Source organism: Dicentrarchus labrax, unplaced genomic scaffold, assembly GCF_905237075.1.
Source record: "Dicentrarchus labrax unplaced genomic scaffold, dlabrax2021, whole genome shotgun sequence".
Taxonomy (NCBI): domain Eukaryota; kingdom Metazoa; phylum Chordata; class Actinopteri; family Moronidae; genus Dicentrarchus; species Dicentrarchus labrax.
The window spans coordinates 8,872,688-8,898,185 of NW_026136704.1; the positions used below are offsets into that span (position 1 = coordinate 8,872,688).

Below are 25,498 nucleotides of genomic sequence, written 5' to 3' on the forward strand. Positions count from 1 at the left end.
ATACTGAAAGATGACAGCCTGCTGCTGCTTCTTCATTCCTCAAGCCAAAAGATGGGAGAGTGAAGACCCAATCCCAAATGCCTAACTGCACCTCAGACACAGTTGTGACACGTGACAACAAGTGAGGCAGACAGCTACGTGTACATTTTGCCAACTAAAGCATAAATTGAAGAAAAAGAGAGACTGGATGACAAAAAGATGCCAGATGAATGATGGCATAGCCTCAGCTGTAAAACATACTTAGCTAAATAACAGCTCATTTCCTGGCCTGAACAACAACATCACATCATCACATTAGCTCCAGCAGGACCAGTCTGACTCAGGCACCGCATGTATTTATTTTGTGTCAGACTGAAAGGGAGGAGTGTGTTCCCAAAACACGCTCCACAATCTGCCAGCTACGCCAGTGTTCTTGGAATAATACAAAGTGCCTCGGGGTGTTGGTTGTGCCTCACTTTTAAATTGAGCATTGGGGACACACGGCAGGAAGCGACAGCAGAAAACCTGATGGAGCCGGTAGAGTGTTATGACGGGCACCTTGTTTACCTCTGAACTGGAGTGGAAGGGAAAGGAGGGCAGAGAAGGAGACAGAAAAATGTTCCGTTTCCTCCGTCTCTGACAGGCTTTTGGCTCTGTGCTGTGGTGTGGTTTCTGTTAATCCTGAAAAAAGGAGTTGGAGTGATGTGTAAAGATTAAAGTCGGCTTTTTTCCAATCTTTACATACATATCAAGCTTTTCCTCTTATTGCTTTGGTCTCTTTTGTGTGGCTTATTGCCTTGGCACACACTTTCCAATTTCCACTTTCACTGAAGTGATTTCTCAGTTCTGAGGTACTGCAGCATGCATCTGGTCAAACCTGAAACAGCAGAGGCTGATCTGTGCTGATTTTTAGGCCTTATAGGGATTGTAGCTCCACACTGGATGCTACATTTCCAGTGATACAATTTAGTAGCGTCCTGCATTAGAACCTCCCAGCCTGGTAAATCTTTCAAAGTTCACACCCAAGTTCATAACACAGGCCTTCTGTTATAAATACAGAGTCAAATTCCATGTAATCCTGATGACATCATTAGGGTTACTTAGAATGAGCCGTTTAAATCTACAGAGGGTCTTCTTCCACTAAAGATGGCGGTAGTGTGGAAATAATGAATTATTTTCTCCCTCGTGTAACAGCGCAGGATGGAGGCGTGGGTGGTACCCAGTTCTCCCTTTGATGGCAAATGTTGCCAAGCCATCACAGCCCCACACATATTCAGTTTCACTCCAAAATACGGCATGTTACGAAAGTTAAAGGCACTACCGTTTCACTGTGACTTCGAAAGCAAGACTTTGCAACTTTACATAAAAACACCAGACACTTGTAAAAAATAAAGATTCTAAATGCTGAAACATGTTAGCGCCACAAATGGAGCGTCACAAAGTCAGTGAACTGACCAAGACTTGTTTTGCCTTAATGTCAGTTTTGTTTTAGACTGTATATTTTGTTCTTAATTTTGCAGTGATATCTAAAAGTTTGCTAACATTAGTCACCATATTCTAGTGGTCATACCAGACCATGTAAGGCTTTAGCAACAACACCCCTGAGTGTATTGAATTGAGCAAGACTGTGATTTATTAAATTTGACATTTCATCTTTACGAGGAAGAGTGTGTTGTTACATACCAGAAGTCTTTCTTTAAAAAGCTCTCTTCAGAGCCACATGAGCCAACAGATACTTGGTCTGTATGTGTCATTTATCTCAAACAAAGAAATCTTTCAATGATGTTATCTAGGCTACAAATAGGGTGACAAACTTAACCAACCCCTTGACAGCTCATCCATTTTCTGAAATCTCTGTCCTTCCACACCCTTAGAGACTTTGTATGTCCACATTGTCTCCTGCGCTGCCTCATTCTGACCCCAACCAGTAATTGGAGTCTCTCGGTGGTGTCTAGAGACAGTTTCCCCCAGCTGAGTCACTGACTGGCTGAACACATGAACTTCAGACCGGTGCAGAGCAGTCTGTGCAGCGCAGGGCTGTCTGTCTGTCTGCTGCAGCTACAGCCGAGGGTGAAATACTTGGTAGCTTGGAATCGTGAGCAGCGAGGCTCCAGACTCAGACAAACAATCCACGCTCTCTTGCTTTAGATATCTGCCCCGGCCCACACTGCTGAAGTGGAAACAACAGCTACAGCATATGGCAGACATGCACAAGGCATCGTGTACACCACATTGCATGCATGGATTCAAAAATGGAAATGCATTCGATCTGCCTCCCTCACTCCAGTTCTGTTATTTTCCAAGCACTTAACTTTTAGTTAGTGGTTCTGGGATCATAGGGATACTGTAAAGTCTCCCAAATACGCACATTTTATGTCTTAGTTGTGTGGTGGTCTTTTTTTCTTTTCTTTTTGTCACTAAGCCACAGGTTGTACTTATGCTGCATTAGAGTCATAATTATGAGCAGCTGAGAGGGAAAAACAATTCAGGTCAGCCTCCGAGTTGTAATTGTTATTCTGAGCTGGAGATATCAGGGATTTCTGACAGCTCCGATATTTCCCACTTGCCGAAAACTGCCAAAAGACCGCTGGCAACCTGGCTGCAACACCGCCATTGCTGCCAGTTAAATGAAATCCAATAATATCATTACTACAATGGATTCAGCTAATTTGAAAGGAGATATAATACGCTACTTGTTTGTATCTGCCTCCCCTTGTTAACAAACCGCAACAGAACATGCCAATTTAGGTTTTTTTATCTGGCTGGACTACACTAACATCGAGGCCATTAACACTGACAAGTCAGAGTAACGGGAGGTTTTCCCGTTCTTCCAGTCCGGCTCATTTGGCATGAATACATCACATAGAAACAGAACTTGTTAACATCAGCATTCTCTCACACAGAGACGCTTCAGAACGCCTTGGCAAAGAGCGGTGGGGGAAAAAAATCACCGGTGTGCCTGTGAAGCGACGCAGCATGTGCAGATATGGTGAACAGAAAAAATTTATTGTAGCCGACGTTGAGCTCTAGATGAGAAAACTCTTCATTTCAAAGAGGTGGCTAACCGAGCTCTCTCGCAGTCAAACATCAAGCTAATTAGCTAGCTAGCTAGCCCATTTTGCAGGTGACGCGTTTTTAGCGCACCGCTAGTCTCTGTGCGATCGGCCTCTAACCTGGACAATGCTAACATGCTGATAATGAAAACTCTTAGTTTAGCATGCTAACATTAGCTAATTAGCGCAAACACAAATAACAGTCATAAAGTTAAAAATGTCAATGGGATATTTTAACACTAATGATGGTGCTAAAAGAAACGTTAAGGAATCACAAAACGCACACTTTTTGAGGTAAATGGGAATCTTTGTACCACATTTCATGACAATTCTAATAGTTAGAGACAAAACCAACAATGTGTTGCCAAAACCGCGGATGTTTGTGCTAATCCATCTAGCAGATGATATTTCACTGGGTAAGTGAAATGTTTGACCTGCTGGGAGCGCTAGAGGAAAGGTCGGGGCATCACCAAAGTCATTAGGATTCATCCTCTGCATGGACACTACGTATGTCTGCACAAAATCTCACCCCATACAAAAAGTTGTTGAGAGGATTTTAAATCGAGAAGAGAAATGGTCCATTTTATAAATGTAGTGCAACATTGATTGTCCAGAAACTCACAGACACAGAGAGTGTGAACATTTAGTCAGTCAGTTTGGTGACTTTGGACTTAAATGTGAATTCAAATGCATCCACAAAGAACACTTAACTTTGGCCATGTTTGAAACCTCCCCCCGCTGTGGTGGGCTGTGAGAAGCACACTGGCTCGGGTGAATTCAGGGACATCTCTCTGTGGCACACACACACACACACACACACACACACACATACACACAAATCACATACATATGGGAGGCAATGTGAGGGGAAGTTCAGCCAAGTTGAGACAAAGTACTCCCCTTTATTTTCTAACAAGCAGAAATGCTCGTGGTGATTCAGTGACATTGTTTGACTGTCAGTACACCATCCAATTACGAGTGACTCCACAATCGGGTCCGGGGAGAGGGAGACCCACAGGACGAAAGACGTGACACGTGAGCCAGCCAGGGAAGTGGCAGGAGAAAAGAGAAGGATAGATGCAGGGGGAGGCGAGGCAGACAATGTAATGAAAGGCAGGGAATGAAAACATCTGATGCAAAAGTGTCTGTCGGAGGACTTGGGGAGGATTCGGTGGGGACAGCCATGGCAGCTTCCTCTGAAGTCAGCACTGAAAAGCAGGCTGACAGGCAGACACACCGGCATCCTAACTTGCACTCTCATTCACAAATATTAGATGCTCTTAAACACCAAATGCGCTGCACACACACAAACACACACACACACAGCATGGGAGCTCTGAGTCAAGTTCTGTTTCACTGAGATCAACTTTCTTTATGAGCAACAGACAATTTACACCCTATCTGGGTGGGTAGATAGATAGATAGATAGATAGATAGATAGTAGACGTAGTAAGTGTAAACTGCAAGAAGTTTGTGTAAAACAAGTGATTTGGATGAATTTCAAGCAGATTATTTCCTGTTTAGGAAATCACAACAATCTTCTGTCTGTATTATATATTTTTAAAATCATTTTTAACAAGATTAATAGGCTTCTCTTTTTTTTTTTGACAAAGTCAGTGTTTTCTTTCCCTGAAGCTTAGACAGTTTATTTCACAATTTACTTTAATTTAAATTAACTTTGCTTCACAGAAGTGAACCAATTACTGAGATATAGGCCCTTAAAAATCAAGAAGGGGTTGGGGACCACTGCTTTAAAATACTAATACTACTCTCATATCTGGAGCAGGAGCCAAGAGACTGTTAGCTTAGCTTAGCACAAAGACTGGAAACAGAGGGAAACAGCTAGCCTGGCTCTGTCCAGAGGTAACTCCCAGCACCCTTAAAGCTCATTATCCTATTAAAACTAATTACATATAATGTGTTAATTAGAGGTAATGGCAGGCAGCTATTTCCCCCTGATTCCAGTCCGTATGCTAAGCTAAGCTAACCCCCTCCTGGCTCGAGAGTGGTATTCATCTACTCAGAGATGGGGACTCGAGTTTGCGACTCGGCCTCGAGTCACACACACAGAGACTTCAGACTTGACTTGGACTCATGCTCAAAAGACTTCAGACGCGACTCGGACTCGTGTTTTGGGACTCGTGAACAATCATTATGTTCTCTTTTTTGGCGTATTAATATTGAGGAAACTCTGAAACGTGACGAGCTTAATGTGATTCCTTCCTTTTTTCATGGTAACCATGGTAACCATATTACGCATTGGGTGCGCGCCTGTTGGCCTCGCGCACTAGTACCTCGGATGACTGCTATGGCAACCGGCAGCACACCTGCAGCTGCTGCTGTACCATTTGTGATTACATTTGGTTATAAAAACTTCAAACAGGACGGCACCAACTAAAGGAGAGCTGACTGCAAAGTCTACAGTACCCGAATCAAGGATGCTGGATCCACCACATCAAATTTTATCAGGCCCCTTAAAACTCACCCGGATAGATCAGTCACATTAGTGTGTTTGGACGGTTAGCTCAGCATCAGCTATGTAATGTTCACTTAGCTTGCTACTAGCTTTGTAACTGAATTTGAATAGATGAGTGAATGTTAGTTTGCTGGTCGCACTTGTTTGCATTGAGTGGCGTTGACATGACGTAAAAAAGAAAAAAAGGTCGGGTAACGTTAATCATCTACGTTGCCACCATCTACTGGCTAATGTTAACTGTAGAAAAATACATAGTTATACTGTCGGCTTACAGGCAGGTTACAGGTTGATTGTTGACCACATAACGTTAATGTTACAGGTTACCATTACACTGAGGTTACTCTTTTGTTTGTAAAAAAGTCAAGATAGCCAATATCTCCAGTGATATTCCGTTTTGAGTTTTACTTTTATGCAAGGAATCATTTTTGTCATACAAGGGGCCTTTTGGAACAAAACTTGTCATGTTTTAATATCACCAGTTTATAGACTTACACTATATTTTAGATAATATGGCAGCAACAGTTTAGCTTTTTTTTGTGAACAAATTTTTAATTGCAAATAACACAGAAGGAACATATACAAGTTTTTAAAGTAACTTTTAAGTGTTTTGCTTACAAGGTGTTTGCATTTAGCTAAAGTGTGATGTTTTGCACAAATTAGAATGATGTTATTTATGATGTCTTTGACTGGGTGAGGTGTAACATTTTCTTTATTTGTTCTTATTATAGTCCCACCGAGCCTGCACAATAGGGGGCAAGATATACTGTAACTGTATGTTCATGTTGGAAGAATACAGTTTCCTTTAAAGGAAAGCATTCATTGTGTGTTGCAATAGCCTGTTTAAAGTGATCATGTAACAAACAACTAATCAGTACTGATACTGTATGCTAATAGATAAAGGAATGATAATAATACAGTAAATGCTTTGAATTTCTTAGATATAGCTGTACAGTATTCTTAGTAAACCGGATAGCAGCAGATGACAGAAGGCTCATTACAACCAGAAGAGACATATGACTTTTATTGTTTAGAGACTTGAGACTTGACTTGGACTCGTGACCAAAGACTTCAGATTTGACTTGGACTCGTGACCAAAGACTTCAGATTTGACTTGGACTTGCAAAAAAAGACTTGTGAACATCTCTGGTGCAGTACGAGAGTTTGTCGTTGGTCAGCGGCTCTAACTCCACTTCTGAGGCAGGCATTTAGCTAAAGTAGCTAAGTAAAAAGGCAAACATCTCCTGAAAAACTATTTTTTATTATACTATTATATCCAACATTTTCTGTCAGTGAATCTCTTGCTAAAGTTGATTCCTTACTGGTAGAATTCTTACTAGTCCTGAATTTAAAGTAAAAATTCTGAGAATAAAGTCAAATTCTTTAAAAATAAAGTCAAATTCTGAGAATAATATCAGAATTCTACAAGTAAAGTCAAAATTCTTTAAAAATAAAGTCAGAATTCTGAGATTCATGTCAGAATTTTTTTTTTTTTTTTTCATTTAGACTCACATTTGAGTTTTAATTTGGCCCAAATCCTCTTCCGTAAAAAAAAAAAAAAAAAAAAAAACACACAAATAAGTGAAAACTTTTTCAAAAATGTGTGTGTGTGTTTGTGGCTTTGATCTTTGATTCTAGAATCTGGCTTTGATCTTGGATTTTAGAATGGCTTTGATCTGGCTCTATAAATCTGGACAACCCGTAATGTTTAGGGGAGTTCTCTCTTTTTAACAAAGTTAGCAACACTATTACCCTAATTAACCAGTTAACTGGCTATATCAAAGTAATAATGAGAAGATACAAAGACATTGCGAAAATCATTCCAAAGAATATGGAGAAGGAGGAGGAGGAGGACCCATCTGACGATATGGAGGAGGATCTACCAGAGAGTACAGAAATGTTTAGTGCTAAAGACATTCCAAAGATTGTCGAATTGTTTAGGGAGGCTGATGCCGATGATGGTGGAGGATTGGATATGGACGAATTCTGTGTAGTGATGAAGAAATTAGATGGTAATTTGACCACAGAAGAAGTCACTATCCTCCACATGCAGATTGACACAAACTGTGACGGAACTGTGGACATTGGGGAGTTAATGACCTTCCTCTTACACCAAAATAAGGCATCACAAAGAATGGATTTTAAAAATCAATCCTTTCCCAAACCTTTCCAAATAGTACCTGTGGACTGTCATAAAACAGTCGTAAGTACAATATTCCGACCCTTCGACGATAACGTCGAACCTGGTTATGGGGTTTCAACAGAACAAACCAGGCCTTACAAGAAAGGTCAATACCTCACCATCAGCTCAGATGGTGTCCTCAACTTCTGGACTGACAGGTTTGAAACCCCATACACATTTAATTTGAGCAAAAATCAAAAGGCACTCCCTTACTCAAAAATTGAGAAAATGTGTGTTAATGACATGGTGTACATCAGAGAACTCAAACAGCTGGCTGTTGCCACTTCTGACAGGGAACTGTTGTTCTATGATTGTACTGAGTTCCCTACATCTTTTGGAATCTGCCATGCTTTAATTGTTGACAACAGAGTTAATACCATGAACTACTGGTCCGATGGAAAAAAGCAGTGTTTTCCTTTGGAGATATTAAAGGTTGTTTGTCAGCATTTATCTCACACAACATAAAGAAGTGTGGTCTTTTCCCCAAGGAGGTTTACGAACACCCCTCTCTAAAGGATTATCCAACTGCTTATGTTCAAAAAGTGCTTAAACACCATTCCAAGGACTTCTCGTCATTTGAAGTCCCCATCTTCGGGGATGTGTGCAGTCAGATCCGATACTTTCCGCTACTTGACTCGTTTGCCATCTGTGGTAGGTCATCCAAATCAATGGTCCTCGCTACCCTACCCAAGCCGCCCAGAACCAAAGTCTCTAAAACCATCTTTGAAAGCCACGGACATGCAGAGTTTTTCACCTGTGTTGAATACTCCCCTTCAGCTAGGTATCTGGTGACTGGTGGTACAGATGGCTTATTGCGGGTGTGGTTTCCCCACAAGAGCATGTCGTGCGAACAGGAATTATTGGGACATATCAGACCCATTACTCATATTATGTACAATAGTATGGAAAAAACATTTATCAGTTTATCGGACGACAAGATGGTGCATGTGTGGTCTGAGAATGGCTGGGTGTGCCGACAAAGCTTCCAGGCTGAAGGCATGGGACGGGCCCCTATCTCAAGTGTGTGTCTTAACATACACAACAATGAGTTAGTCGTGGCTAACTCAGATATAGGAAAATGTCTTGGAAGAGGAACAGATGTTTTTAAAGATACATTAACAACACATGACAAACCCTTGTGCTCCGCTCTCTACCACAGCATTTTCAAACAGGTTGTCTCTATTTGCCAAAACGGTGTGGTGACAGTTTGGGATATCACAACAGGAAAAGCTGTGATGGAGTTCAGTGTCACTCCACATCGGCATGTGGGGTTCACTGCCATCTCATTTGACGAACCACAGCGCAGACTATTCACAGTTTCCCAGGATGGGAAAGTGAGACTGTGGAACTTTAACAATGGAACAGAGCTTGGTGTTCTTCCTGTTACCGTGCCAAAGGAGGTAACAGGTATAGTCTGCATAAACGATAGGATATTTGTGTCTGGAAGAGACTCCAAGAAGATTTTTAACCTGGATATCGAGGGATATGACAACAGATTTTTGGAGCATGATTATTTAAATGACGTTACCTCAATGGATGTGCATGAAGACGCACTGGTTACTGCCTCCAGCAATGGAAATATTGTTTTCTGGAATACAGAAACTGCAGAAGTTCTCTACTGGATTAATTCCAGGTTGAGCTCTCGAACACAAATGCCAGACAAAAAAAACACACAAGGACGATCAGGGATTCTACCGGTTGACAAGAGGCAAAATAATGTCAAAGACACTGAGAAAAAAGCTCAATGTAAAAAATCCCCAGCTAAGACTGTGAATTCAAAACCTCTTAGCCCTCTTATTTTATGTCTGAAGACCAGGGCCACCAATGTTCACACAGCCACACTACTGACTTCTGCAGATGGCTTCATCTGTGCCTGGTCTGTTAAAAGCAACGGGGGTCTGTTAGGAAAGTTCAAGGCAGTGAATGACGAAGGTGCAGTCATTACCACCATGTCGACCGATGTCAATGAACATATACTACTAGCTGGGGATAGTACCGGAAGGATTTATCATTGGGACATACAAGGATTTGGCTTTAAAAGACGGGAAGACAAAGGGAGGTGCGTGTCACTGTGTCCGCCTCCTCTGTTGGGGACTTGGCACTCTCACCTCACAGCAGTGGTGAGTGTTAAGTGTGACCCTGACTGTAAAAACATAATTACTGCAGGGTTAGACTGCAAGGTCCGGATATGGACAAACACAGGCCGCTGCATAGGCCTCTTTGGGAGGGATGAATGGCATTCTACCCAACTCAGCCCTGAGGAAGATACTGACCAGAAACCGGCAGCAAGACCTGGTACGGCAGAGACGAGAAAAGAATCAAGAATCTCTCAAACACCACTTGAGACTACAAGGTCATCACCGCCCACATCAACACTACCAGACCTACCACCTATACGAAATTATCCTGCAAAATTTGAGAGGCTCTATCAAGACATTACAGACACATTAATGGTAATTGACATACCAAGTGATGAGGAATTGTTTAGAAGGTATCGGAAGTTGATGAATGTTAAACCAGAACCTGATCACATGGACGACGAGGAGCAGCATCAGTCCAAGAAGGACAAACAGCAATTTACTAGAAAGGGAAAGCAAAGGTCGACACATACATCAAAGACATCTCCATTAAAGACCACCCCAACCACAAGCTGCACTACTGCAACAGACAGCTCGCCACACATGCAGAAATTTGATAAGTAAGTTGCCAAAGTTAAAATATGGACGTGTGTTCAAGATTCAGCAGAGACACACATTAAAAGGCAATGTCCTAATACCATGTCCACCAGACATCCTTCAGCAAGAGTCTGATCACACATCAACACCATCTCCATCAAACAACACCCCAAACACAAGCTGCACTAAAACTGCAGCTCACGTGAAACAAAAGCTCGGCTCACACAGGGCAAAGCTCAATACTGCACATGGTGCTACCGGTTAACAGAGTCATCTGAATAAACACTGCAGCTCACACAAGTGGTCAAAGTCAACTTAAGACCAATCCATCTCAGGCTTCGCTCACCACAGGCCGCAATAGTGCTCAGAACTTACCGCACATGCAGCTACCGGTTAATACAGTCAAGTCAAGGCCTGAACACACTTCAAAGTGTCTGCCTTTCCCACCCATCTCTGACACAGTGCAGCTCACACGTAGTCAGAGTCAACTCAAGACAAATGCACCTCAGGCTTTGCTCACCGGACGCCGCAATAGTGCCAAGAACTTACCGCACATGCAGCTACCGGTTAACAGAGTCATGCTAAAGCCTGAACACACTTCAAAGCATCTGCATTTCCCACCCATCTCTGATACAGTGCAGCTCACACGTGGTCAAAGTCAACTTAAGACCAATCCACCTCAGGCTTCGCTCACCACAGGCCGCAATAGTGCTCAGACATTACCAGACATGCAGCTACCGGTTAATACAGTCAAGTCAAGGCCTGAACACACTTCAAAGTGTCTGCCTTTCCCACCCATCTCTGACACAGTGCAGCTCACACGTAGTCAGAGTCAACTCAAGACAAATGCACCTCAGGCTTTGCTCACCGGACGCCGCAATAGTGCCAAGAACTTACCGCACATGCAGCTACCGGGTTAACAGAGTCATGCTAAAGCCTGAACACACTTCAAAGCATCTGCATTTCCCACCCATCTCTGATACAGTGCAGCTCACACGTGGTCAAAGTCAACTTAAGACCAATCCACCTCAGGCTTCGCTCACCACAGGCCGCAATAGTGCTCAGAACCTACCGCACATGCAGCTACCGGTTAATACAGTCAAGTCAAGGCCTGAACAAACTTCAAAGCGTCTGCATTTCCCACCCATCTCTGACACAGTGCAGCTCACACGTGGTCAGAGTCAACTTAAGCCCAATCCACCTCAGGCTTCGCTAACCACAGGCCGTACTAACGCTACAAAGAGAAGAGCTCACCACAATTCAGCAGGAGGACTCTTTAAATAGAGAGGTCCAAATATGGACGGGTGTTTGTTCGGGTTTACTCCGGGTGCTCCGGTTTCTTCCCACAATCCTATTTAATATTATTGAATTAATATGAATAAAAAAAAGAATAAAAACAACACAACCTCCTCAGAACATAGTCAGCCACCACTGCTGAGAAGGTTCAGCTCACATATCATCAAGCCTAGTTCATCAACTTCAGGGCCCGCTCACCACAGGCTGCACCAACCAAGAGCTCACCAACGGCTGGTTCGCACTGCCGACCTAAGCAGCGTGTGTGCATGGCGGAACGTTTTGCCTTGGAACGCTGCTCAGGTCGGCAGTGCGAACCAAGTAAAAAATTCAGCCAGAAAGTACGATTCTTACCATGTCCAATAACTGGCTTAGGCTGCACCTTCTCCATGTATGAACCAAATGAGGTCCAAATATGGAAGGGTGTTTGTGTGGGTTTTCTCCAGGTACTCTGGTTTCCTCCCACAGTTCTTAATAAATTAAAATTAAAAGGCAATGTCCTAATACCATGTCCACCAGACATCCTTCAGCAAGAGTCTGATCACACATCAACACCATCTCCATCTAACAAAACCCCAACCACAAGCTGCACTACTGCAACGGACAGCTCGCCACACATGGAGCAATCTGATGGTGCAGTCTCTGATACACTGCAGCTCACACGTGGTCAGAGTCAACTCAAGACAAATGCACCTCAGGCTTTGCTCACCAGACGCCGCAATAGTGCCAAGCACTTACCGCACATGCAGCTACCGGTTAATACAGTCAAGTCAAGACCTGAACACACTTCAAAGCGTCTGCATTTTCCACCCATCTCTGACACAGTGCAGCTGACACATGGTCAGAGTCAACTTAAGCCCAATCCACCTCAGACTTCGCTAACCACAGGCCGTACTAACGCTACAAAGAGAAGAGCTCTCCACAATTCAGCAGGAGGACTCTTTAAATAGAGAGGTCCAAATATGGAAAGGGTGTTTGTTCGGGTTTACTCCGGGTGCTCCGGTTTCTTCCCACAATCCTATTTAATATTATTGAATTAATATGAATAAAAGAGTAATAAAAACAACACACCCTCCTCAGAACATAGTCAGCCACCACTGCTGAGAAGGTTCAGCTCACATATCATCAAGCCCAGTTCATCAACTTCAGGGCCCGCTCACCACAGGCTGTACTAACCAAGAGCTCACCAACGGCTGGTCCGCACTGCCGACCTGAGCAGCGTGTGTGCGTGGCGGAACGTTTTGCCTTAGAACGCTGCTCAGGTCGGCAGTGCGAACCAAGTTGAAAATTCAGCCAGAAAGTACAATTCTTACCATGTCCAATAACTGACTCAGGCTGCACCTTCTCCATGTATGAACCAAATGAGGTCCAAATATGGAAGGGTGTTTGTGTGGGTTTTCTCCAGGTACTCTGGTTTCCTCCCACAATTCTTAATAAATCAAAATCTATTAAATAGATAAATATTATTATTGTTATTATTTGTTTAACCGTTTCATTGACAATTGCTCAATTGGCTATTAGCCAACATTTTTGCACCACCAGAATTGGTATGAATATTACTGCAATGTAGTGGTGCAATGGATTACAGTTGATCCGTCATGCGTACGGAGTCTTCAAAGCTTTCTTTAAAATATGTCAGTATTATATGAGTTTAAGAACTTAACAGAACTTTAGTGTTGAGCTATTTTCCTTTGGAAAACACAAACCTGTAATTAGAGAACAAAGCTTACATTGTCATAACTAGGTCACTTTTGATTAAAAATTCAAAAATGTGTTTTCGGAGTGTAAGGGCACTCCACTATCAGCTTGACTCATGGCATGCCCTGTTGACCCAAAAGCAGCGGTGGAAAGTGGCTTAAGGTTAACCAAATTACATAAATATACTGATATTAATTGTGAGTAGCAATTAAGCCTCAACCTTCTGAATAAATTTTTTTTTTAAAGAGCACAACATGATTTACTGAAGCACAAAACACAAAATTGCAAGCAGCGATGAACGGGCCCTCGCACTCGCAACACGCAACTCGGTGTGTGCTGCGGCCACGTCACGTGCTGTCGTAACCCGTGCGGACCACAACATGAAAATTTTGCGTAAATCAGATCATAATCGCATCGCAGCGCTTACTTCATGTTGCCAGTAGGTGCCGCTCTCACTATATCTGAATATTGTCATGTAGACGTGTTCAGGGCGGGACTCTTATCAAACGTGTGAAGTTTCATTGCGATTGGACCATGTACACCTTAGTTGTGAGACGTATTCAGGGTGGGACTGTTACAGAATATGTGAAGTTTATTGGACATTGTACACTGAAGATATGAGTACTATCTTTTTATGGCCAATCGGTGGAATTCAACACGTCGTCACGGGCATGCGATTTGACGTACAGTCACAAATAGCACAACTTTTGATCAGCAATATTTTTTTACTGTACTGACCAATTTTGACGTTGATCCGATAAATTCCCTAGTAGGAGTTCATTGAAATACAACCCCAAAAAAACGCTGAAAGTCTGTGAAATGCCAGAAATGGCATCACATTTCAACATTCGATTCAACCTGGCTGACTCTGATGCCACACCACGGACCTGCCCTTTAATGTACATGCACAAATAGCACAATTTTTAATCAGCTTTGACTGTACTGACCAATTTTGAAGCAGATCCGATGAATTCCCTAGGAGGAGTTTGTTCAAACACAACACGTAAAATCACAAAAATTGACGTGCCTACCCAGTTTCATATCAGTGAAACGTGGCGCCGGGGCTGCTTATTTGAAATACTGTAGGGGGCAAACACGACAAACACGATTTTTGGTATGTGAGATTAGGGCACCAGTGTACACGTACCCTGTGAATTTCATATTCATAACTATTACGGTCTCCGCACAGTGATTTACCCTGCCACCAGTGTTACGGCCGCCGCTGGCTGTCGTTTAGTGTATATTCATTGTGGTGTTTCATGTGTGATTCCCTGTTGAGGATTGGTCCTTCTGGAGCAGAGACCGCCTACTTCCTGGTTGCTGTCCCCTGGCATCTGTGATTGGTGTGGCTGCGATTCCACCAAAGCTACCAATCAGGAGTCTTCAATCAACCCCAGCTGCACTTAAATAGCTTGCGTGTCCACAGTTCAGGGCGGCTGTGAACTAGTGATCAGTTCGCCTCGCTGTTGGTTGCACACCATTGTACCATTGTGTTAGTCTAGAGTGTTTGTATTTCCTAGTATTGCCTGGCCGTTATCTGAGTGGATTCAGCCAGTGCCTTTGTAATCTTTTGAGACCTTTTAAGTTGCAGAATAACTGCTAGTTTGTTTTTTGTACACTAGTTTGTAAGCTTATGGGTGCTGATCTGTTTTTGTTCTTTAGTGTCATTCAGTCATCTTCATTTTGTGTACTAGTTATTTGTCAGCACCTGTATAGCCTCTCTTTTGTCATATTTCATTGTGCAAGCGCACTCTCCTTAATTAATTAAACACCTGATTTTAACCTGAACCTGTCAATTGTTGCATTCCATCTCTTTTCCAATTCCAATTGTATGTTACTGCTCTCCAAATCGAGCCGGGTCGTAACACCAGAGCGCCACCTAGTGGCGGATTATTGTTGTTTTTGTACTATCAAAATACTTCAAAGACTTTTTTTCCCAGGACAGTCCCCAGATGCTACTTGAAAAATTTTGTGGGAATCGGACAAAGCGTATAGGAGTAACATGAAAGAGTAGTTTTTGGACATTTCGCACTCTAACAAAAAGAAAATTCAAGGCTGAAGTGGGCGTGGCCTATATGGGGAGATTCAGCTCCATTCACCGAACGCTAGATATAAGGTTTTTGAATGTGCGACAAACTATGTGTAAGTTATTAGCCTAAATGCCCTTTTCATGATAGTAGCGCCACCTAGTGGACGAACCGAAAGCGATGCATAGACTATTACATTTTTCGCCACGACTGACACGTGTGCCGCGTTTCATGACATTTCGAGCACAGGAAAGCCTCCAAATATGCGATTCATTTGTTACTAAAATAATAAGTTTAAAGCATTGAACGGGACCTTGCAGCTGGCGCGTGTCGGGGTGTGCTGCGGCCGTGTCACGTGCTGTCGGGCTGTGCCGCGGCCACGTCATGTGCCGGTGTAACACGTGCGGCCCACAACATGAACATTTCACGTAAATCAGATCAAAATCGCCATGCAGTGCCTACTTCCTGTTGCCAGTAGGTGGCGCTCTCACTATATCTGAATATTGTCACATAGACGTGTTCAGGGCGGGACTCTTATCAAACATGTGAAGTTTCATTGAGATCAGATAATGTACACTGAAGTTATGAGGATGTGTTCAGGGTAGGACAGAATATGTGAAGTTTGTTGGACATTGTACACTGAAGTTGAGTACTATCTGTTTTATGGTGAATGGTCGAAATTTGACGCAATGCCACAACTTTTAATCATGAATGTCTTTAGATTGCGCTGATTAAATTTTAAGTTAATCCAATAAATTCCCTCGGAGGAGTTCGTTCAAATACAACGCAAAAAAACGCCAAAAATGACCACTAAATTCAAAATGGCCGACTTCCTGTTGGGTTTGGGTTATGGGTCCAAGAGGCTTTTTTGCTTGTCCCATCATGGTACACATCTTCTTCACAGGTTTCCAAATGAGGTTACAGTTAGCCCATGTAACTTATATAGACCAACAAACAAACAAACATTTGCTAGAAAAGTGTATTAATGCAGAAAGCAGCCTATGCTAGCAATTAGCTTGTATAATTAGCTCAGCAGCTAGTTAGCTTGTCGCATTCTTGGAGCGCAAAACTAAAGAGGTAAAGAGAGAACGACAGAGACAGAGAAAGACATTTGCCAGTCCATTGGCACTATGTACGAGACTGCAAGACTGACAATGTTACGCTTTTACATTGCAACCAAGCCAAAGGAACTTAAAGATGATGCCAGCGATCTGCATCTGTCCATTGACTGGAATGTCATGTTGGACAAAAGCAAGAGCTTTGTTAAAGTCAGGCTAGTCCATCCAGACCATATTTTCAACTAAGTTCTGAACTAAGTAGAAGAACTGGACATTGGCCTAATCGAAAAGTACTACTGGCAGTTTTTCTGTATTATTCAGACTGCATTGTTAATTACCAAGTAATTGGTACAATTTTAAACGTGACTTTTTCATTAGTCGTGCTTTCAAAATGTTGCTGTATATGCCTTTGCTGAGTTGAATTGAATTCACGTCTTTAATGTTTAGGAAGTGGTATTTTAGCAGTAATCAGCAATTATCCAGTTTGTGAAAACAAGTCTGATATGTAGTTTTTATAAGGCTCTTCTGAGGTTTCCTCAGATGTCATTGTTTTGATACCACATTTCTTCTTAATCAGCCAGTTTGCTGATGCATCTACCGTATATTGTGACACCACAAATCTCAGTTGACAGTAAGATGCATTGTAAGTCTGTTTATTCGTGGTGATATAATTTTGACTAAGCACTTTGTTCACGTCAGACTACTTCCAGACCAAGGTCACACGTAGACACGTATTACTATTACCATTGTTACTGTATGTATTAAAATTAGCAGTATTACTTAGTGAATGAAAGAATGTCTGAAGTAGAGTTTGATTAAGTCATTCAAATCTGGCATTGTTGTGAGTAACAAAAGTTTTTTAAAATGTTGGACACTTTTTACTGATACATAATACTATATAATGCAGTCTGTCTGTCTGATAAACTTGAGTTCTTACGTTATATGCCGTGTGGATCAACTAATTTGATGTTGAATGATGACTATTGCTATTGATAATAGCAATGCCAAAGAGATCAGTCATCCTTGTGCCAAATTCTCATGTTTTGAGGTTACTAGAATAAAGTGTGGAGTACAGCTTTAGTATACCTGTATGTATCTCCTTGAACACTTAACATTTACCTCAATTCTACACCATGTTTATGGATGACACTTGGTGTATTTTGTGATACCACAGACCCTGGTTGAATTGCCAGTGTTACCTGTAAAGTGTCAATGATCTTTTACATTAGGTCACTGATGTTTAATGTATGTTTTGATAAAGAGGCTATATAAAACAATTTAAGAGTAGCTTGCAGTTGAGAGGATTTATATTTGACTGTAAAAATGTTAAATGTCACTTTTAACTGTTCATTTAAAGAGTTGAGCCATTCTGGTTCAATCCAGACTAGGCTCTGTGGTTATGAGATTTAACCATGTTATTATTGGTTACCATGATTACCAATAAAAATCTTCCTTTTCCCTCCCCTATCCCTTTTTAGGTAAAAAACATAAGGTTAAAAAGAAGAGTTGTTTGAGAAAGTTAGAAAGCACTTTATTGTCATTCATGTGAAAAATAGTAAAGGTAGTTTGTGCCTTCTCAGGCACTGTGCTAGTCCTATTTCCACACTTTGATGACCCGTCTTATGGTATCCTGTGACACAACAAATCCACATTGAACTGCACAAAGATGTAGCCGATGGTAAACCTGCATTTGTCCATTGGTCATGATCTCATGTTGAACAAAAGTCAGCACTTCATTCTAGTCAGACTGGTTCTTGCTTCTGAAAAGGCCAAGTCTTCTACGTATTCTCTTTAAAGTTGGCACACTTATTACTATGTGGTTGCTGCGTGCTAAGATTGCCAGTATTTCTTTCTTACTCAAAGAGTATAGTTTGATTAAGTCATCCAAATCTGACATTTCAGGCATTGTTGTTAGCAGCAAAACTGAAGTTAATCTATCTGATCACTTAGAGAGACTATGCAGAAATTAAAGAGGGCAAGTCGGTCTCCATAGGAAGGAATGTAATTAGAATTGCGTCATCCATCAGCACAATGACATCGCTGTCAATCTGCACAGAAGAGAGAAAAGAAAAGTAAATTACTTTGTGTATCTTCCATAAATCCTGTTAAATATGGAGGACTGAAAGTGCCACAATTAAATAAATAAATAGACCATTAAATAATTACTTAAATGTGTCATTAATTAATTCAAATACCGATTAATTTTATGTAAAATACATATATAATTATTTCACTATTTACATTTACATTTCATGGTCCTGCGTTGCAGTGCTTCATGAATTACTTAAAACTGTCAAACTCACCCATCAAACTCAGTGGGTGGGGCTAACGCGAATCTAGCCTGATCCATTGCTTTGGTCTGAAGTAGAGTGCCAGGAAGATCTTCATGAGCTTTCTAGGGCAGAGGTCGCTAACAGGCGAGTCTGGACCCAGACACCGTCCTATGCGGACCCAGACCTATAATCAATTAATTATTGAGGATTCTAAATTTTGATGGGGAGCTTCTATTTTAACCAGCACAGCTTTTTTAGTCTTTACGGTATTTGTTTAGCAGATCAGGAAGCTCACAGACCAATCGCATGCTAGTTAAGCCATCCCACGTGATGCTGCTAAGCCAATCAAATCTGTTTAAACAGCACGACTGAATACAGAGATGAGAGCGATGAGAGAGGAGAGACAGACGGAAAGAGAAGTCACAGATACTTGGAGAGGAAACGGAGAGATGAGTGAGTGAGAGACAACAGAAGATTTATGGCGCTCTCTAAGAAGAGAAAGGTGGATAGAAAATCAAGCTTTTAATGGACAGATTCATTCACATTCATTCTTCCCACTGGGAGCACATAACCAGTGTGTCTCATGTTCAGAGACCGTGGCGCTGATTAAAAGTGCCAGTGTGAAACGCCACTATGAGACAAAACACAAAGTTTTCATCAAACATACCCACTCGAGTCTGAACTAAGGTCACAGAAAATAAGCAGGCTCAGATCCCAATATGATCACTCAACCAGTATCCTGACCAGTGTTGGGAGTAATGGCGTTTAAGTATAATGGCGTTACTAACGCAATCTATTGAGTTCAAATAAATACCAAATGTTCTAAAATACTGTATATAGTGTTTTATTCTTTATTCAGTGATTATAAACATCTTTAACGTTATAGAAGATGTTATAGAATGTAATTATAGACCATAAAAAATAGCGTTACAGTTACTTTGCTGAGTAACTAATTACTTTTACAATGTGGTAACTGAGTTACTAACTTACTAACTTACTACTAACTTACTAACGTTAGTAACTAACTGAGTTACTAACTCAGTTACTTTTTGGGATAAGTAATTTGTAACTATAACTAATTACTTTTTTAAAGTAAGATGACCAACACTGATCCTGACCCATTCATTCACTGCCCAACGAGGGAGAGAGGTTAGAGCTCAATTCTCTCACTGAACAACAGAAAGTGTGTAGAAAGATATAAAAGGGAAAGAAAGAGAAACTGTTCAATTGTAAAGATGTGTTGATATTCATTTATAAAATTTGTTGAGACTGTTAATCAAGATATGAAACAGTTTACAAAGAAAAAGGGAAACTCAAGCTGCTGCTACACTTTATTTTTCAAAGTTAAACACTTTATTTTATTTTTTAGACTTAGCAGAGGATGTGGAAGCAGGAGCTGCTGACCCAGAGTTGTAGCGAGTAAAGCAGAGGAACTTATTGAAGTTCTTGGAGTTATTTCCACACTTTCTGACCAAGATGTTGACCACAGAGTGACTGCAGATTTAGAAGAAGTAGTCCAATAGCGCCACCCAGTGTATTGGAATGTGTTCACTAGCTCTGCATCGATTCGTTATCTGGAATTGATTTGTCTTGGCTTGATGCGCAGGGTAACCAATCAGGCGTTAGGTTCCGCCTACCAAGTTTTGATTGGTGAGTTTGACAGTTTTAAGTAATTCATGAAGTACTGCCAGGCAGGACCATGATGTGTAAATGTAAATAGTGAAATAATTATATATGTATTTTACATAAAATTAATCGGTATTTGAATTAATTAATGACATATTTAATTACACATTTATGTATTTAATTCCAATTTTAATTAATGAATGACACATTTAAGTAATTATTTAATGGTGTATTTATTTATTTAATTGTGGCACTTTCAGTCCTCCATAGTTAAAGTCCCCCACCACTTGAAAATATATTTTTATTCTTGTTCCTACAGTTGAATGTTTAAGAGTTTGACACTAGAAGGATGTTTTCACATTCATCTGCTGAAAGTGGAAAGTTTATTTGAGCTCAAAAATGTAAATAAAGGGCAGGCCTACGAACATGACTTGTGACATCACAAATAGTTTGGAAGTCAACCCTGGTCCAGTATGCAACTTCTACAGTGTGATCCACCAAAGAGACATATTGTGACCAGCAGGAAAACTTAGAAATTAGATTATGGAAGCTGTAGTGAGGTAGAAGGAGTAGATGACTTTTTAAGGATTCGAATGTAGAAATGATACTGTCTTTGTGGAATAAAACATATCAGACTCACATTATTGTATCAAACATTTTATGTTGTGATACACATCTGGAGGGCATCTTTAAAGTTAAGCCCCTTAAATGAGTACTAGTGTCAGTAGGTACATAGTTATACTGTCGACTTACAGGCAGGTTACAGGTTAATTGTTGACCACGTAACGTTAATGTTACAGGTTTACCAGGTTACCATTACACTGTGTTTGAGTGAGAGGATAGAGGAATGTGTCATTAGAGACCCAGTGTAATTAAACAATACGGTTGCAGAGTGCAAACCTTTAACTTTTTTGAATACAGTTTCCTTTAAAGGAAAGCATTCATTGTGTGTTTTCTTCATATTGCATTGTAATAGCCTGTTTAAAGTGATCATGTAACAAACAACTAATCAGTACTGATACTGTATGCTAATAGATAAAGGAATGATAATAATACAGTAAATGCTTTGAATTTCTTAGATATAGCTGTACAGTATTCTTAGTAGACCGGATAGCAGCAGATGACAGAAGGCTCATTACAACCAGAAGAGACATATGACTTTTATTGTTTAGAGACTTGAGACTTGACTTGGACTCGTGACCAAAGACTTGAGACTTGACCAAGTCTCACCCCACAAAGACTTGAGACTTGACTTGGACTTGTGACCAAAGACTTCAGATTTGACTTGGACTTGCAAAAAAAGACTTGTGAACATCTCTGGTGCAGTACGAGAGTCTGTCGCTGGTCAGCGGCTCTAACTCCACTTCGGAGGCAGGCATTTAGCTAAAGTAGCTAAGTAAAAAGGCAAACATCTCCCGAAAAACCCAACCTGAGATGAACTCTCTGATATCCAATAGCCCAACCGTGTTAGCGAACAAATTTGAAATTGTTGTTACTTTTCGTTACAAACCAAACCAAACCAAAACATGTTCTTTTCGCTTACCTTTTCCTCTTCCATTAATGAAATGGCTTACTCTGGGACCCCTCGAACACGCAAAAACTGTATTATATCCAACATTTTCTGTCAGTGAATCTCTTGCTAAAGATGATTCCTTACTAGTAGAATCCTTACTAGTCCTGAATTTAAAGTAAAAATTCTGAGAATAAAGTCAAAATTCTTTAAAAATAAAGTCAGAATTCTGAGATTCATGTCAGAATTTTTTTTTTTTCATTTAGACTCACATTTGAGTTTTAATTTGGCCCAAATCCTCTTCCGTAAAAAAACAAAAAAAAACACATACAAATGTTCAAAAATGTGTGTGTGTGTTTGTGGCTTTGATCTTTGATTCTAGAATCTGGCTTTGATCTTGGATTTTAGAATGGCTTTGATCTGGCTCTATAAATCTGGACAACCCGTAATGTTTAGGGGAGTTCTCTCTTTTTAACAAAGTTAGCAACACTATTACCATAATTAACCAGTTAACTGGCTATATCAAAGTAATAATGAGAAGATACAAAGACATTGCGAAAATCATTCCAAAGAATATGGAGAAGGAGGAGGAGGAGGACCCATCTGACGATATGGAGGAGGATCTACCAGAGAGTACAGAAATGTTTAGTGCTAAAGACATTCCAAAGATTGTCGAATTGTTTAGGGAGGCTGATGCCGATGATGGTGGAGGATTGGATATGGACGAATTTTGTGTAGTGATGAAGAAATTAGATGGTAATTTGACCACAGAAGAAGTCACTATCCTCCACATGCAGATTGACACAAACTGTGACGGAACTGTGGACATTGGGGAGTTAATGACCTTCCTCTTACACCAAAATAAGGCATCACAAAGAATGGATTTTAAAAATCAATCCTTTCCCAAACCTTTCCAAATAGTACCTGTGGACTGTCATAAAACAGTCGTAAGTACAATATTCCGACCCTTCGACGATAACGTCGAACCTGGTTATGGGGTTTCAACAGAACAAACCAGGCCTTACAAGAAAGGTCAATACCTCACCATCAGCTCAGATGGTGTCCTCAACTTCTGGACTGACAGGTTTGAAACCCCATACACATTTAATTTGAGCAAAAATCAAAAGGCACTCCCTTACTCAAAAATTGAGAAAATGTGTGTTAATGACATGGTGTACATCAGAGAACTCAAACAGCTGGCTGTTGCCACTTCTGACAGGGAACTGTTGTTCTATGATTGTACTGAGTTCCCTACATCTTTTGGAATCTGCCATGCTTTAATTGTTGACAACAGAGTTAATACCATGAACTACTGGTCCGATGGAAAAAAAGCAGTGTTTTCCTTTGGAGATATTAAAGGTTGTTTGTCAGCATTTATCTCACACAACATAAAGAATTGTGGTCTTTTCCCCAAGGAGGCTTACGAACACCCCTCTCTAAAGGATTATCCAACTGCTTATGTTCAAAAAGTGCTTAAACACCATTCCAAGGACTTCTCGTCATTTGAAGTCCCCATCTTCGGGGATGTGTGCAGTCAGATCCGATACTTTCCGCTACTTGACTCGTTTGCCATCTGTGGTAGGTCATCCAAATCAATGGTCCTCGCTACCCTACCCAAGCCGCCCAGAACCAAAGTCTCTAAAACCATCTTTGAAAGCCACGGACATGCAGAGTTTTTCACCTGTGTTGAATACTCCCCTTCAGCTAGGTATCTGGTGACTGGTGGTACAGATGGCTTATTGCGGGTGTGGTTTCCCCACAAGAGCATGTCGTGCGAACAGGAATTATTGGGACATATCAGACCCATTACTCATATTATGTACAATAGTATGGAAAAAACATTTATCAGTTTATCGGACGACAAGATGGTGCATGTGTGGTCTGAGAATGGCTGGGTGTGCCGACAAAGCTTCCAGGCTGAAGGCATGGGACGGGCCCCTATCTCAAGTGTGTGTCTTAACATACACAACAATGAGTTAGTCGTGGCTAACTCAGATATAGGAAAATGTCTTGGAAGAGGAACAGATGTTTTTAAAGATACATTAACAACACATGACAAACCCTTGTGCTCCGCTCTCTACCACAGCATTTTCAAACAGGTTGTCTCTATTTGCCAAAACGGTGTGGTGACAGTTTGGGATATCACAACAGGAAAAGCTGTGATGGAGTTCAGTGTCACTCCACATCGGCATGTGGGGTTCACTGCCATCTCATTTGACGAACCACAGCGCAGACTATTCACAGTTTCCCAGGATGGGAAAGTGAGACTGTGGAACTTTAACAATGGAACAGAGCTTGGTGTTCTTCCTGTTACCGTGCCAAAGGAGGTAACAGGTATAGTCTGCATAAACGATAGGATATTTGTGTCTGGAAGAGACTCCAAGAAGATTTTTAACCTGGATATCGAGGGATATGACAACAGATTTTTGGAGCATGATTATTTAAATGACGTTACCTCAATGGATGTGCATGAAGACGCACTGGTTACTGCCTCCAGCAATGGAAATATTGTTTTCTGGAATACAGAAACTGCAGAAGTTCTCTACTGGATTAATTCCAGGTTGAGCTCTCGAACACAAATGCCAGACAAAAAAAACACACAAGGACGATCAGGGATTCTACCGGTTGACAAGAGGCAAAATAATGTCAAAGACACTGAGAAAAAAGCTCAATGTAAAAAATCCCCAGCTAAGACTGTGAATTCAAAACCTCTTAGCCCTCTTATTTTATGTCTGAAGACCAGGGCCACCAATGTTCACACAGCCACACTACTGACTTCTGCAGATGGCTTCATCTGTGCCTGGTCTGTTAAAAGCAACGGGGGGTCTGTTAGGAAAGTTCAAGGCAGTGAATGACGAAGGTGCAGTCATTACCACCATGTCGACCGATGTCAATGAACATATACTACTAGCTGGGGATAGTACCGGAAGGATTTATCATTGGGACATACAAGGATTTGGCTTTAAAAGACGGGAAGACAAAGGGAGGTGCGTGTCACTGTGTCCGCCTCCTCTGTTGGGGACTTGGCACTCTCACCTCACAGCAGTGGTGAGTGTTAAGTGTGACCCTGACTGTAAAAACATAATTACTGCAGGGTTAGACTGCAAGGTCCGGATATGGACAAACACAGGCCGCTGCATAGGCCTCTTTGGGAGGGATGAATGGCATTCTACCCAACTCAGCCCTGAGGAAGATACTGACCAGAAACCGGCAGCAAGACCTGGTACGGCAGAGACGAGAAAAGAATCAAGAATCTCTCAAACACCACTTGAGACTACAAGGTCATCACCGCCCACATCACCACTACCAGACCTACCACCTATACGAAATTATCCTGCAAAATTTGAGAGGCTCTATCAAGACATTACAGACACATTAATGGTAATTGACATACCAAGTGATGAGGAATTGTTTAGAAGGTATCGGAAGTTGATGAATGTTAAACCAGAACCTGATCACATGGACGACGAGGAGCAGCATCAGTCCAAGAAGGACAAACAGCAATTTACTAGAAAGGGAAAGCAAAGGTCGACACATACATCAAAGACATCTCCATTAAAGACCACCCCAACCACAAGCTGCACTACTGCAACAGACAGCTCGCCACACATGCAGAAATTTGATAAAGTTAAGTTAAAATATGGACGTGTG

General features: G+C 41.3%; 1 pseudogene; it reads left to right on the forward strand.

Moving 5' to 3' along the window:
- The first annotated feature begins 22,422 nt into the window (after positions 1 to 22,422).
- LOC127361995 (WD repeat-containing protein on Y chromosome-like) overlaps positions 22,423 to 25,498 on the forward strand; it is a 38,584-nt pseudogene continuing 35,508 nt past the window's right edge.